Source organism: Trematomus bernacchii, unplaced genomic scaffold (genome assembly GCF_902827165.1).
Source record: "Trematomus bernacchii unplaced genomic scaffold, fTreBer1.1, whole genome shotgun sequence".
NCBI classification, from domain to species: Eukaryota; Metazoa; Chordata; class Actinopteri; order Perciformes; family Nototheniidae; genus Trematomus; species Trematomus bernacchii.
Genome location: NW_022987720.1, coordinates 18,032,750 through 18,048,352, shown reverse-complemented (window position 1 = coordinate 18,048,352; position 15,603 = coordinate 18,032,750). Strand labels below are relative to the sequence as shown.

The 15,603-nt window shown below is 40.4% G+C and overlaps 2 long non-coding RNA genes across 2 annotated transcripts; both read right to left on the bottom strand.

Annotated features, from left to right (window-relative positions):
• Window positions 1-4,358: 4,358 nt before the first annotated feature.
• On the bottom strand, window positions 4,359-5,112 carry LOC117493500. The gene is made up of 3 exons (XR_004556970.1): window positions 5,024-5,112; window positions 4,825-4,938; window positions 4,359-4,713 (listed from the first exon to the last, which is right to left on the bottom strand). It is a non-coding gene; the product is annotated as an uncharacterized LOC117493500 (long non-coding RNA).
• A 1,023-nt stretch (window positions 5,113-6,135) lies between these two features.
• LOC117493474 lies at window positions 6,136-9,113 on the bottom strand. The gene is made up of 4 exons (XR_004556968.1): window positions 9,059-9,113; window positions 8,065-8,179; window positions 7,041-7,316; window positions 6,136-6,952 (listed from the first exon to the last, which is right to left on the bottom strand). It is a non-coding gene; the product is annotated as an uncharacterized LOC117493474 (long non-coding RNA).
• Between the last annotated feature and the right edge of the window lie 6,490 nt (window positions 9,114-15,603).

Genomic DNA, 15,603 nt, shown 5'->3' with positions numbered 1-15,603 from the left:
AATAAAAGCAAACCATATCCCGTTTTTTTTTTCATGTGAAAATAGGCTTGTTGCAATATACCGACATTGACGAAAATTGTGAATTAATTGTGAATAAATATCGATACATGTTAATAATTCATCTGATAATATTTATACGCCTTTTATACAGTAATGTTAACAGACATTCTCTCTCTTCACCTCCCTTGACTTGTTTTTTTTGTGTAATTAATTTGACAAAAAGAGAGACAAAATGCACAGCAGAGTTGGCTGATATCAATATTATTTTTTATATTTTGAATACAATAATTGTGTACTAAAATATGACAAGGGGACAGCCCTTTGTGAACAATAAAGCTTATTGCTGTAGAAGCTCTAGTAGGCTTTCATTAATTTATTGACATGTTTGTTCAAACATTTACAATCATTTTATTTTCTATTTGGGTAAGGGCTAATCAAAAAGGAGAATTAATCACGGCACCTGCAGAGATAATTTGTTTAAATGCACGTTGATTTTAAGAATATATGCTGCAATAAAAAAGATAGCACTTGATCCTTTGCAAGAAGCTTTCCAGCAACAGAACGGTCCAGTCTGTTTAGCAATCCACACTCAACATGCTAGAAGCAGACGCAACTGAGAAATTCACACTCAGACAAGAAACGCCATTGACCTTACTATTGTTAGTGTCCATTAGTGTGACTGACAGGTGGCTCTTGAGGGTTTGTTAGTATTCACTGGACTAACGTTTTTTGTCTCGCTGAGCGAACTCTGACCCTTTATACAAGCAGAACGTATAAACCCCAGTTATCCATCTTTCAAATCATGTGCAAAAGCATATTTTTTATTTTACATATTTATAGCTTCTCGATTTCTCCCAATGCAACGTTGAAGCACCTGATTCTGCATCGCTGGGATGTTTCCATTTAAGCTTGGAGGACATGTGTTTAAAGAAGTGGAAGTAATATTGCTTGGCCCATTACACTATGTTCAGTTCATAATACACCTACAAACCAAAAACCCACCCACTGTTAAAAATGCAATTAACCAAATTGTTGTTCCTTCAAGGGACCAACAATTTACCTGAATCTATTGGTCAATTACCAGTTTGTTTTTTCGGTCTGACCCCATCGCCTAATGCCTTTGGAGGAAGGCCAGAATCTGATTTCCTTTTAACGCTGTCTAATGGGCTGTCGACCTATAAATTATGAATGCAAACCGACTGAACACAACCGTGCCACCATCGCTATTAGGGCCTTTTTCTATTCATTGATTTCTCCCTCTTTTTAGCTAATGATTTTCTCCTCTTTTTATGCATGCTGGTGAATCTGTTAAATACTTTCCATTGTGGACTCTGAAGAGTTTTTGGAATGCATTTGGAGTACAGAGGATTTGTTAGAAGGCGCTGTTATCAAATGCTAACGTGTAATGCATCCAAGATGAGCGATGTCTCTGTCACTATTTATGAGGGTGTCTGACTTTTCACTTGAGAGGAGAGTAGGCAGGGCTTTATAGATTTTTAACTGATTATAATACCTTTTACTCAAACACCCTGTATACCATTTTTATAAACTGCTGGTTTTGTGTGCATGACAATTCAGAAGTTTATACTTTGAAGCTAGAAGCAAACTGAAGTGAATAACCCACATAGGTGATAGGTACATAGTTTGTTTCTCCACATGAGTAAAATCTATCATGAGAAATCTGGTCGGACATTTTCTGCTGTGCACTGGAAATGCTGAAATCTGTCCTGCCACCTTGTCCGCCCTCCATCTCACTCTCCACTATATCTCCCTGTGCATCTATTGCCATTCCCTTGCCCTCCTTTTTTTTAGCATCTCTAACTGTCTTCTCCATCTCTAGCTCACATCTTTATATCACTTTCAATTTTCGCACGGTGAGATGAAAATGGAGTGGGAGAACTGGGCTGCAGGATAAGATGGAGGTCTCAGAGTGGACAAAAATAAAATCCAATCTCACTAAAAAAAGAATTGCCCCCCACCTCACCAAACTGCAGTGCTCCTAGCAGGCCTTACCTGCACATCTCCAAAAATCTCAAAACCTGACACACGGCAGGAGGGCAAAAAGAGACGGACCATGCACTAACCCACCTCCACTCTATCGAAACTGAGATTGGACACACACCATTGCCCTTTTTTTTTAAACTTTTTAAGCCACTACTTGCTTCACTTCACAGATGGAGTGTTCCAGGTGCTCCCAATTTGTCATGGTCAGAGTTGCAAGTCGAGACATTTTAAAGATCTAAACAATTTTAGGAGTGAAAGAGGCAGGCTCTTCATGTCGTTTCTTTTAGATGAGTCAGCCGGTTTGATTTGGACAGATGAGAAGCAATAGGCTGTTCTATGTTGAGATCACTCTCCATGCAGCAAGCATTGTGTGTCTATTGTGCTAATGATGGAGCAAAGCCTCTCACAGCAGTAGGTATACCTTTTAGCCATCAAAACACTATAAACATAACAAGGCAACAAACTAAATAAGCTGACAGCTCAGGGGGAATGTTGACATGTGACTAGAACTGATGTGGAAAAAATACAAGGCTACAGAACAAATAAAATGAGGGGGGATTTCATCTTTGAATGACACGCGTCTCTTTATCTTTTGCTTTTTTAGATCTCTACATCTACAAGGTTACAAGTGTGTGAGTATTTGTTGATAGAAGCTTTGTTGAATCAAATTCAGATTTAGTCTTCCAAATCTTTTCTCTCATGTTTTTTTTTGTACCACAACCTCCCAAAACGGGGGGGGGGGGGGGAAACAGACATCTTCAGATATTTTTGGCCGGCAAAGTTAGAAGACACCTACTTATTTTTGGAGGGTTAGCAATAAGGATCCTCCAGAGGTGTAATCTAGTTGAGTGACAGCAGCACACAATGACTTTCTCCACACCTAACCAGAAGAAATTCAGTAAAAGCAATGCAATTCATGAGAGGAGAACACAGACAGCGAGCAGGGGGAGAGAAATGCACTCAGCCACAAAGAGATAAGAAAGAGGGAAAAAGATGAAAGACAGCAAAGGTGGGAAAAAATCCCCCCAAAACCTACATTTTGTTCTTCCTAATACACATTTTTGAGGTAGATCCTCAGTCATTTGGGGCCTCGTCCTCACTTTCTATTACCGTTACCATTGTGTGCGCCCACATTCTGGTAGTTGTCAATGAACACATTTCTCAAGACAAGCCCCATTAGACAATGTATTTAAAGTTATTACATTACATTTCATTTAGCTGACGCTTTTATCCAAAGCGACTTACAATAAGTGCATTCGACCAAGAAGATACAAACTTGAAGAAAACAGAATCATATAAGTACATCAGGTTTCATAGAGACAAAACATTTCAAGTGATACTCAACAGGCTTTAGATAAGCCGGTCCTTTGTTAGTATGTAAGTGCTTAGTTAGTATGTAAGTGCTTAGTTAGTATGTAAGTGCTTAGTTAGTGCGTTTTTTTTTTTTTTTTTTTTTCATTTTATTGCTCGAAGTGGAGTCGAAAGAGATGAGTTTTCAGTCTGCGCCGGGAGATGTGTAAGCTTTCTGCTGTCCTGATTTCAATGGGGAGCTCATTCCACCATTTTGGAGCCAAGATAGCAAACCGACGTGTTTTTGCTGAACTTGTTATGGTGTCATTAGTTTGTAATTCCACACAAAGGAGGACTCAACCCAGTATATACAGTACATTCACAACATATCAGCTTTTTCTTTGTAATTAAGTACCCTATGAAACCTCAATGAAACATTTGTGGACAGTATATTAAATCACAGAGCTCCTACTGGACTTCTGCTATTAAATAAGACTTCACTCGTTCTATCCCTTACTCTAGAAATGTTGAAAAAAAAAGAAAAATCCATACAAAGAAACCACACTCAGCCGATCAATCAAGGTGAGTGAAGTATATACAAATTGTTTTGGACTCACAGGACTTACTGTAGATAAAAATATAGACACGCAAACTTCCAGCAGGATAAGGTCAGTTCAAGGAGTAAACTAGGCCACACGGCTTATCCTCTGAGTTTGAGAGGGATATGAATTTGAGTTGAACTGAAAGCACTGCAAACTCCAGAGGGATTTGGAGGAAAATAAAACAAAAGCACAGACGGGCACAGTCTACTGTGTTGTTGGATTTTCCTCGCAAGAGCTCGTTCTAAGTGTCTTTTGATGCAGAGACATTGCTCACTCAATCATTTAAAACATCCATAAACTCGCAATTTTATGGAGGATAATAAAAAGGTCTAATTCAGTGGAAGCAAATAGCACCTTGTGTCCTGAGGCGCCCGTATTTCACAGAAGTGATATCAGATTGTTCGCTGTGTGCAGCCAAATTATATTTTTGTTTGCCTCAAAGTGCAAAACAATCTTGCAGACATCCAACGAGTGCTTTGAAGTACCGCTTGTATGCCAGGATGAGGCCAGTTTAATCCTCGAGAGTTGAAAAATGCATCGCTTCTGCTTAGTTGAGGGGTAGGGAATACTGTTTGTCTCTCTAAGAGTATAGTGAAAAACACACGTGAAATGGTTGTCCTTTTTGTAACAAAACAAATCCGGATACACAAGAAATAAATCCATCCACATGAGATGAAAGGTGGCAACAGGAGTATTAGTAGGGTACCGTCTCTGCCGTCACAGGGGTGGGACCCAGGAAGGCTGGTTTTGTTCGCAGAGCTTTTGTTCAGCCATGATAGCGACGATAAGCTTGAGCCTATTGTAAAGGTCCATTGTTCTGAAAATAGGAAAAACATACGAATTCAAAACTTATATGTTATCCTTCAATACCCTATTAGCTATTGGTTTTCAGTTCAAACACAAAACATTTCATGAACTCTGAACTTACAAATCCAAACACCGCCGCTGTGCAGAGAGCTGTTTTCAGACCCGTTGTCAAAGTCTGTGTGCCTTTCATCTCTGGTATCATTAGGCAGCAGCAGATAGCTTGACCCCACAGCCGCTGTGGAAGGACGCAGTCAGACTTTATTCAACACTCGCCTGTCAATCAATCTGTTGTAAAGGAGAGATATCAAGATCTCACTGACCATGCTGTTGTCTGCAGGTCATGTTGTGGGTCAAACTAGGAATCTCATGCTGCCACTGCAAGCTGAAATTGACTATATGGTGTTTTTGCCTGTAGAAAACAGCCATTATTTTGTCAGTACAACATTACCATATGAATGTGGTTAAATTATGCTGAATAATGGATTTACTTTCAGTGCAACTTGATCAGAAAAACAAATGTATAAATCACTTTAATTGACTGTCAGATTTACGGCGCTGGCTTATGTAGGTATTAATTTATTAGGTACACCTGTACTGCGTCATAAAATCCAACACTGCAATAATAAATCTTATCTTTGCTAACAGCCTGTATGAATCATTTTATGGTCATTGTAAAAGGTTGAAGATTGTTTGTTTGTGTTGCTGTTATTGCTTCCAATTGCATAGGGGATCCTGGTAAGTACATTAAGCATGCTCCACAATACAACATACTTTCAAATCCGTTTTCTGAAGGAAAAACATCTAGTTAATATCAAAAGGAAATACCTTTATAAATATGGTATTTGTTAAAAGTATAGATTTCTGACAGGCCATTTGTGTGACTGAAGTTTATTTCAACCTTTCATATGAACCAATGACACTCTCAATTCTTCTCATCTGCTTTTGTTAAATGGCCTTGCAGCTCAAATCTGCTTTCTCACTATGATTAATCTACCTTCTCTCCAAACTATGCTCATCATTTTTCATTGACACGGTAATGCTGGCTTGTTTCTATTATACTGTAATCGCATGAGTTGCCAACTGTATAGTCTTTGTTTTTTTGTTACATGAATTAAGTTAAATGCAAGTCCTGTTTAACATATACTTTATTGCTTGATTTAACCATTACATGCTTTAATCTATGGTGACGGTGCCTCGTGTCCTAGTACCTTGATCAAACTCCTCATTGCAGTAAAATTGCCTGTTGAAGATTATGACACCATTTATAAAGGCTCCACTGACGAACATGTTGAATCACACGCTGAAGGTCGTTCATTTTACAAAACATTTTTTGTTTTCTTCACAGTGGCACTATTAATTTACGAGACACCTTTTCCTTTTACTGCAATGGAAAATACAGTTTTTTTTACACTTAAGTATTTTCTTCCGTCCATTACATTTTCCCCATCTCCTCGTCTAGAAAACCTATTTGCAGACTTTCTCTGCCCTACAGTGCTGCTCCTTAGTCACTGAAACAGCCTGTACATATTGTACAAGCACAACACTAGTCATCCAAGCCCGACAAGATGTGCTTTTCAGTTTTCTTCTCAAACAGAAACATGCACACCCTTAAACCAAAAACGATGAGTGATTGAGAGGTTTAAATGTCCTCTCAACTGAATATCACTTGAGAAGACATGGTACATTTTAAATTGACTGCATTTATATAGTGCCTTTCAACCCTATGGGACAAAGAGCTTTACAATTATCCTCCGAACACATTGACACACATGCATTCATACTTTAATACACACATGCTCTATACAGAGGCCTGTTTTGACCCTTGTATGATAACGGTTGATTATTGTTTTGTCTTCAAATGCGGTTCTGTCTTGGGATCAGAAATCCCTTTACCACTGAAATGCACTTAGACTATCACTGAAATGCACTTGGAAGCAAACAATAACAATGGCTGGATCCAGTCCATAGTACGCTTGGCAGGATTTTTAGAGGTCAATGTGGATTAAATAGTTCAATGAAAAACCTCATTTAGTTACAGTGCAACTAAAATCTCCTTTTTCATGAAAGAAAAAGACCCAGTTGCAGCGAAACCCTACACCATGTCATCAACCTTTATTTTTTAAAATTTATAAACAAATGCTATGTAGCTGAATTTACTTGCATTGTGTTTTCAAATCAATCCACATTTTGGGTTTGGTCACTGGTCCGTCAAGTTCAAAAGGCACGCTGTACTGGATCCATCATAGCCTCTAAAGCAGATGAAAACATTTAGGTTAACATTTGTTTAGCTGAAGTAGATAATCAGAATATAAGCTATGTTTTTGATTGGACACTTACGTTGTGACTCTGATGATTCAGTTTTTTGGGTGGTAAAAAAGGAGATACAGTTCTGTGCCATGCCGAGGCAGAGAGTACAGAAGGTATAGCTGCAGTCCCCTGAACATAAGCCAGAGCACACGTCCACACACATCTGGCAGCAGATGTCACAGCAGTGTTCAGAGCAATATCTCCAGTCGTCACACACACACGACCAGCCACCAGCCGCTCTGCAGTCCTCCTTACTTTGCAGGCAGGAGTTGCAAGGTTTGCAAGACTGTAACCCCATGGGTCTGCCTGTTAAAAATACACACAGACAAGGGGAGACGAGTTATTGGAAGAAATCACTGTCTGGAAAAATGGACTCCTTTTCAAGTCTAGAATTGGAATTGCGGCTCTATATACAAAAAATAAACTCTGTGGAGAAGAAGATGCTTATAATTGACTGTCAGCCTGTCAGAATTGTACAAGTTTCCTGCTAGCTCAAGTTGAGTTAAAAGTTCTTGCAGTATTTGCGGATGTCTCTGTGAACAGTTTGTCTTAACTTTAGATAAAATGCTTGATGTCATACTTTGATCCCTGAGGCCTTTACTCCAGCCTGCTCCGTCATCTCCAACATGCATAAGACAAGGAATGAAGTCAGCCTGAACAGCAATTCTACCCTTCAAAAAAGTCTTTAACCTCAAATGCCACTTCCAACCGAGTTATTCTCTGTTAACACAAAAACAAAATTCTCAGAACACTAAAGAAGCATGTTTGTCCCTCTTCTGGGCTTGTAATTCAACAGAGACGCTCTTTCTCAGGACTACTTGTCACGGGGCCTTCAGGATAGAGACGGTGGTAAGCAAGGATAATGAGCAATGCAACATGAATGAGTAAACACTGATTTAATTATGACAACAGTGCTACCAAACACCCAAGTTTCTGAACAGAATATAACAACTTAATAATGAGAGGAAAATAATGATTTCTGGATTTATATGGAAAGGCCAAATATGTTTGGAAAGATGGAAACATTTGGATAAGAGCCGCCAACACGACTTACCTCTTCAATCACTATTAGGGGAACTCCTCATTCAGAGAAAGTGAACTGCTGGGCAATGATCCCTCTGAATCTCTGTTTCAGAGAATGCAGTAGTGATGTAATTTCACCCATATTCCTGGGTGGAGTAGCAGAGATAAGGTCAATAATTGTCTAAGAGATGATTCATTATCTCTTAGCAATATTTGTACTCAAAGAATCTTCTCCAAACACTGCTCGCACCATTTGAAAAAGAAAAGGGAAGATTTTAGAACGTCAAACAACAATACAGTGAATAGGGCTTGAAAATTAAACTTGTAGTATGGAAATGTTGACTCTTCTTTGAAACTTAATGGATACATTTGCTGATCATTGGATAAACTGGCTACTCTTAATACAGGACGGGATTTGATTTTGAAATTACTCAGTTTTCCTACTTGTGTGTACCTCTTTCATTTGTATTATCTGAGGCTTGTTTTTATCTGAGGCTTGCAACATACCCCTTTACATCAGAGTTGAATTTAGGCCAATGAAAGGTTGCTCGGTGTTACCTATCTGTTGTTCCCTTCCCTGGACATCTGTGTGCACTGACCCTTACTCACCTCTCACTATTGAAACACAGCCAAGTACTCAAACAGGGAGACATTTTGTATAGAACATATAGTGTATAGAACATTTGATACTGGCTCTGTGTAACGGTTTCATAGTACAAACTTTAAAGCTTTGCAGTCTTTTAAACATTTTATATGTAATTTTGAAATACACCTCTACAGTAAGACCCATTTTGTTTTATGTCTGTTCTTTTTCATTCTAAAACTCAATAAAAAACAAAGTTCACAAATAAATAAATAAAGATAGCAGTAGTATACCAGATGTTTGAAACAATTTGGAAGAATAAATTGCTTTTTGTTTGTACTCAAAAGTACATTTTATAGAGAAAACAATGTGCAGAGTTATTGTAATGATCCTGTTTTTACACATCAAATAAAGGCTGACATAAAAATGAAAGAGTACTCACTTTGCACACTGCAGTTGGAAGAACAATCCTGACTTTCCCAGAGCATATATAACAGATAGCTCAATGCCAAACTGATCTTACATGATCATCATTACATCAACGGTCTGAAGCCAATCACATGAATGTGTGACGCCCTGCGCACTGTCTTGAAGGCAACCTCAGTAGTCAATAGGCTGTTATGGGAGGGCCATCAGCTGATTATGCTCTGCTGTGCCCTCAGGCTACAGAGGCTCGGCCCAGTATCTCTCCCTTCTTACAGCTCCACCCTACTGTATATTCCCCTTTGGTTTTTTTCCTCCAATACCTCAATAGCACACATAACACTTATGAAATGCTTGCTGATCTACACTCGATTGTCGGTTTTCTGTTAACTTCAATAGACATTCTTAAAGTAAATGTGAATTATATTTCTTGTGTGGATTTACCCATTTTTTTCTCTGAGCCATTTGTGTGAGGCATGTCAATAAAAAACAGCCAAGGAGATATACGCCAGTGCTACACAAATACATAAAGCACTAAAATAGAAAAAGCAATGTGGAAGAATACAGTCAGCAACGCTACACATACAGTATGAATGCACATTGTGTTTTTGTTGTTTGTGGACATTTTATTGTATAGTCAGCCTTGAATTTATGACATTTTACACATAATAACATTTTATATGTTTGTTTATTGCATCTGTACCCATATTTCTCTTTTAAAACAAGTATTTTACCAAGCCCCAGGAGCATGTCACAGCTGACAAATAAACCTTTAAATCCCTTAAATCATTTAAACTTATTAAACACCTCCACGTTACACGTTTTATAGTAATGTCTTTAGTACAATGCAGAATGGATCGTACAAGATATTATTTTGAAGTTGATTTATCAAACTCAGAATAACTTCAGTTTGTGGCAGATGTGACATTTCATTTTATTAAGTGTTCAACTGTCTTTAAAAACAGATCACTTCCTTCCATAAAATAGACAATGATTCAGTGATTTAAAACTCTACCAAGGAAACGGATTGCCTTTTATATTTGTACTTACATATTGTATTCTCACAGGAGCTATACTCATCACGGTTAATCAAGGACAGAGAACAGACTACATCTGTTCACATGGCAGCTCTCCTGACATTTTATAATTTCCCTTCCTTACTTCCTTCTCTATCATTCTGTCTCTTTCTCTTTTTCACAAGCCTCCTGTTTTTCAGTCAAACACACATTCCTACTTGCTCTCTATTACCTCATTCACACCAACGCAACTCCGGTTCAAGCTCCGTGCTAGAGCTTTTCAGGTTCAGAACCGGTTCTTCGGTTTAGCTCCGGCTCTTTTCACACCGCCCAGAGTCCGACTGGTGCTGCGTCATTGCGTCATCGTTTGCGTCATGACGTAACCGTTTGCGTGCCTGCTTCATAAAGCCAAACCGCGCGGAAACCCCTCACAGCTCACACCGACAACAACAACAATGGCCGATTGTGTTGAAGCGCTACTCGTTTTGCTCTGTCGAAACGAAATGGAAGACCAGTAGGTAGCTGGTCTCTTCAGTGGACCACTGCTGCTTGTTAAGTTTGTCCATCGTTGTGTACAAACTGGATAAAACTCGGGCTTTTTGTTGTTGTTCAGGAGTTGATCCCGCCCCTGCCCCTGCCCCCGCCTCGACGTAAGCGTGACGTATGCGGTGCTTTTGCTCTAGCCGGACAATTTTTTGGTGCTTGAAACGAACCGGATTCCGGAGCTAAGAGGCTGCTCCGCTGCGGTGTGAACAAGAAAACCCGGTGCTTTTCAAGCTCCAGCTCCGAACCGGCCCTGAAACACCGTTGGTGTGAATGAGGTATATGACAAAAATATTGGACAGTCGAGCGCCAGTGAAGCAGATTTGACCTTGACGACTCTGAGAGTGAATTGACAGTAATAAAAGGTGATTGTGAGCTTTTGTTGGCCCTAGGGCATCTATTAATGAATGACATGAGCAGCTGTGAGATTTGGGGACAAGCAGGGGAGGAGGACTGATGGAGGACAGGTGACAGCAGCCCACACACGGCCCTCACCTGTGATGAACTCAGCAGCCAGCAACTAGCACAGAGTTCACACTTAGACATTCTATGGCATGTACTCAGAGGGCTGCATCCAGACACTAATGTGCACTCGAGCGTAAAGCAATGTAGGCTACAGAAGTGTTAAAACACACAGCCACCTACAAACACTGGCCGTCTGAAAACATTCTGTCAAAACCTTGTGTTTCCTGTAGAATAAATCACCAGCTATTCTATTACATTATTCATGTGCTAAGTAGACCCCTCTGCACCTGAGGGCGACTTGCATTTTTTTTCACCTCCCACTCACTCTGACTCTCATACCCGGATCATCTGATACAAACCCTAGTGACAATTCAGCTTAATCCCCAGCCTCCCCTGCTGCTGTGAATCCCGGGGAAGTGAATTGTTGTGAGTGTGGAAATGAGGCTATTTCATGGATTCAAGCATTTTATATTCAACACACTGAAAGTACCACACAGTTTCGGGGGGGTTCTTATACTCCAGCAGAATTTGTTGGTCTTTTCCACTGATATCGGGGATAATTATAGATAATGAATTGATTGGGGTGATAAGTGTCAGACCACTAATGGAATGCAGTACTTAACCTCCATAATCCCTTTGTGCACTTCACTTAGTGTCAGGATAATTAGATTAATGCTGCTGATACCTCCTTTTTTCTCGCAGACACGCAAACATACACTGTGCCTTGGGGATTTGAGTGAACTCGTCGACACATTTGAATGCATGGACATACTGTAGTACACAGAGAGGGAGACTAGTTTAAATAAAAGTGGTATGTTGCGGAATTTTTTCAGGGTTTTGTTTTATTACTTAAAGCTTGCACTTCCTGCTGTCAGTTACATGTCATTTCATGCCAGCACAAGCAATTAACATACATTTGTAATAAGTATGAAAGCATTCTGAATGAATCTTTTGCTATGCTCTATCATCCAAAGAGGTATCACAAGAAATATCGCATTGGATAGTTGTAATTAAAGTTACATCACTTGGCTTAACAGCAGCAGGCACGATGTCCACAATGTTCTTCTACAGCCTGCCTTGGGATGATGACTCAAGATAAGCAATGAGTAACAGCTTAAAAAGTAAAAACAGCGAGAGATTTACTGAACCTGTCGGAGAGGATATGGCAGAGCTGGGTGATATACGACGGCAAGGAGGGCATGCAGCATAGCGGGCGACTCCAGCATTTCATCAGGATTGGCAAGAAACTCATATTTTACCCGAGCCATCGCCCAAGGGCTCTGCTTCACCACCTGAATCCCTACATCACTCCTATCAACTTGATAGAAAGCAAGATCTAATTGGCAGGTAGCATGTCACATTCAGAGATGACAGGGGAAAAAAGAGGGGGGAAAGATGTTAGCAGGGAGAGGCCTTGGTAGGTATCAGTTAAAGACCTTGTGTGAATTTAATGTCGTTATTCTAAGAAGTACTGCGATGCATGGACTGCCATTCAATTTTGTTCAGATATCCATAGTAACTAAATCCCTTTTTTAAGGTTATCTTCCTTGTTATGGTTATAATAACATCTACCTCTATAAGGTTAGGACTAATAAGTGGAACATGGAAAACATTATATTCGCTCAGCATGTTAACATTTAGCTTAAAGCTCCACTCTGCCTAAGTACAGCTTCAGAGGGCCACTAACCGCATGACAGCATTGTTTGAACATCAACACAATGTTAAACATTGTTCACCTTCACACAGAGGAACCTCTCTGGGCTTTATTTAGCCACTGCAGCTACCAGAGCAGGGATAGTTTAACTGTACTGCCTTACTAAAGCGGTGTTTACACGAGAACGAAACGGGTTGTATCTGCTACTTTTCTCTCGCCTATAGCCCGTTCGTTCACACGAGGCCGTAACGCAGGGGTGTCAAACTCAATTTCATCGCGGGCCACATTCGCATAAAGGTTGCACTCAAACGGCCGGTTGTAACTATAAATATATATAAAATAATGTATTATATTACATTATTGCCTCTGAATTGGATTATTATCGGATAGGATAATAACTTAGTAATTAACTACATCTAAAAGCAGAAGTCCAGGGCAAATAATTGCAAGTCTCTTCAGTGCGCATGTCACAAAACGAGATGCATTGTGGGACATGTAGTTTATGGGCAACCTGCTTCTGTAAAGTGGCATGTAACCGTATAATAAACGTATTATATTCTTTGCAAGCTCTTGCGGGGCCACATAAAATGAAGTCGCGGGCCGGATTTGGCCCCCGGGCCTTGAGTTTGAGACCCCTGCCGTAACGGAACCGCGGAAACGGACCCCGCAAACGATAACGGGTACCAAGGTGGATAGATCTGCAAACGGAACGCTCTGGGGGGCCAAACGGCTCAGTGTGTACGCCCTATACGATTATTTCCTGATAACGATGACGCCATAGCCCCACCTCTGCTGCTCACTGCTTTAGCATGGTCAGTAGCTACTGTCAGTAGCTACTGTCAGTAGCTACTGCTAGTGCTACTGCTACTGACCATGCTACAGATGTTAGTGCAAAATCTACAGCTCGACCATGCTACAGATGTTAGTGCAAAATCTACAGCTCCTTTACAACAACCATCAGCAACAAGTGGACATGGAGAATTACATGAACTACATGTTGCTAAATCTACCGCGGGGCTTAAACAGAAGGGCAACCATGCTCGGGGGTCTTCTTCGTTGCTTTTGGTGTATTTTGTGGCAGAAGTACAGCGCCACTTACAGGCCCGGCATATGTACTACAGCGTCTTCAGCGCTTACGAGCGGTCTCGTGCGGAAGTACAGCGCCACTTACAGGCCCGGCATATGTACTACAGCGTTTCCAGTGGTCTCGTGTGAACGGACACGTTAAATGAGCCGAATTCGTGTGAACGGAAGACTTTTTTGATAACGAATTCGGTCCATTTGCGTTTGCGCTCCCGTGTAAATGGGGTCTAAATGTTAACTTTTGGAATTAGTTGAGGCATACTCTCATTCACCACGCGGACCTTCAGCCTGTCTAGAGATTTGAATGGGCAACTTCTCCAGAGGGCTGTTTCTTTAACTTTTATGCTCCTACCAGTCAAGGACACCCAGGCCATCTGGAGCTGTGTAGGACCTTTGGGCCAGTGGCGACTCTAGCACCACTGAAAAAATGAAATGGCCCATTCTGTTTGGCTATCCTGATTAAGACTGGCCCACTGGGTCCACAGAGGTGTCTGTGTCCAGAGGGCATCAATTTATATCATCTGAGTCACATCTATCTTTGTTATCCCATTCACTTTAGTACGTTACTCTCCTCACACACCACGGTAACACATATCAATCTTGAAGTTATGATTTTTAACACATTACAAGGTAAATTCACACATTATAATAGTGTATTTCTGAGAAGAAACCCCTGATGCAACATCATCATTTTCACATCTCATCTTGCGGTTGTTGATTAGATAATTTATTAACATTTGACTAGGGAGTGTTCTGACATCCAATGCTTCAGACAGAGATGTATCTTTTTCAGCTCAGACAGCAACTTCTACCTCTGTTTGCCAACTAGAGACCAACTACGGCATTTCCATCATCACCTGCAAATTATCATGTGGTGTTGATACTGGTGCTGTGGCAGGCTTTTCATAATGACTGATGTAATCTCTGGCACTTTCATTTACTGTTCAAAGTGATGGACAAATGCCCAGAGTGTGCTGAAGGAGCGTGTCATCAAAATGTCTGTTTGAAGAAGTGTTTCTGGCACTTGACATGCTGGCAGGGTGTCTGTCTCTTTCTTGCTCACGGTTAGGCGAGAAGATCGATTATGATTGGCTTCCCAGCAAGTGGTCAAGCTGACTTGGTAATGTGTGTTGACATGGAGATCAACTGAGCCTACTCAAGCAGCTGGTATTAATCAAGCAATACATAACAACTGTTTGTGATTAGCAGCCAATAAAGGCTCATTCCCTCTCATTAAGCAAAACACCCAGCGGCGGCGCTTGTGTGGCAACAAACTAGTCTTCCTACCAAACTATCCCTGACTGATGTTGTTATGGCGATTAGACAAGCCAGTGTTGTGCTTAGTCAAACCTCAACCTTTGCACACGGCTTTGGATGTTACTCTCATCCTTCACTGAGGAATTAAATCTTCAGAACATTGCCTTTTTTTACTACTTAAAACTGGCTATTATGGTTCTGTTCGGGCATATCTCTTAGCTGCTGATACCTCCTTTTTTCGCAGACACTAGCTTACATACTCCCACCGAAACACACAAACATAACCTGGGCCTAAGGCACTTGAGGGAACTTGTCGACACATTTGAATTCAAGGACATACCGTAGTGTATTACACAAGTGAGCGGGTGACTAGTTTAAATAAATGTGTAAATGTTGAGGAAATTGTATTTTTTTAACACCCGTAGTGCTGTGGAGCAAGGTTTCTATGAAAGGGTTTTATTTTTCAACCTTTGGCTTTGAATATAACTCTTATCCTTCACTGAGAAATAAAATGTTCAGAACATTACCTTCTTTTAAGAGATCTAC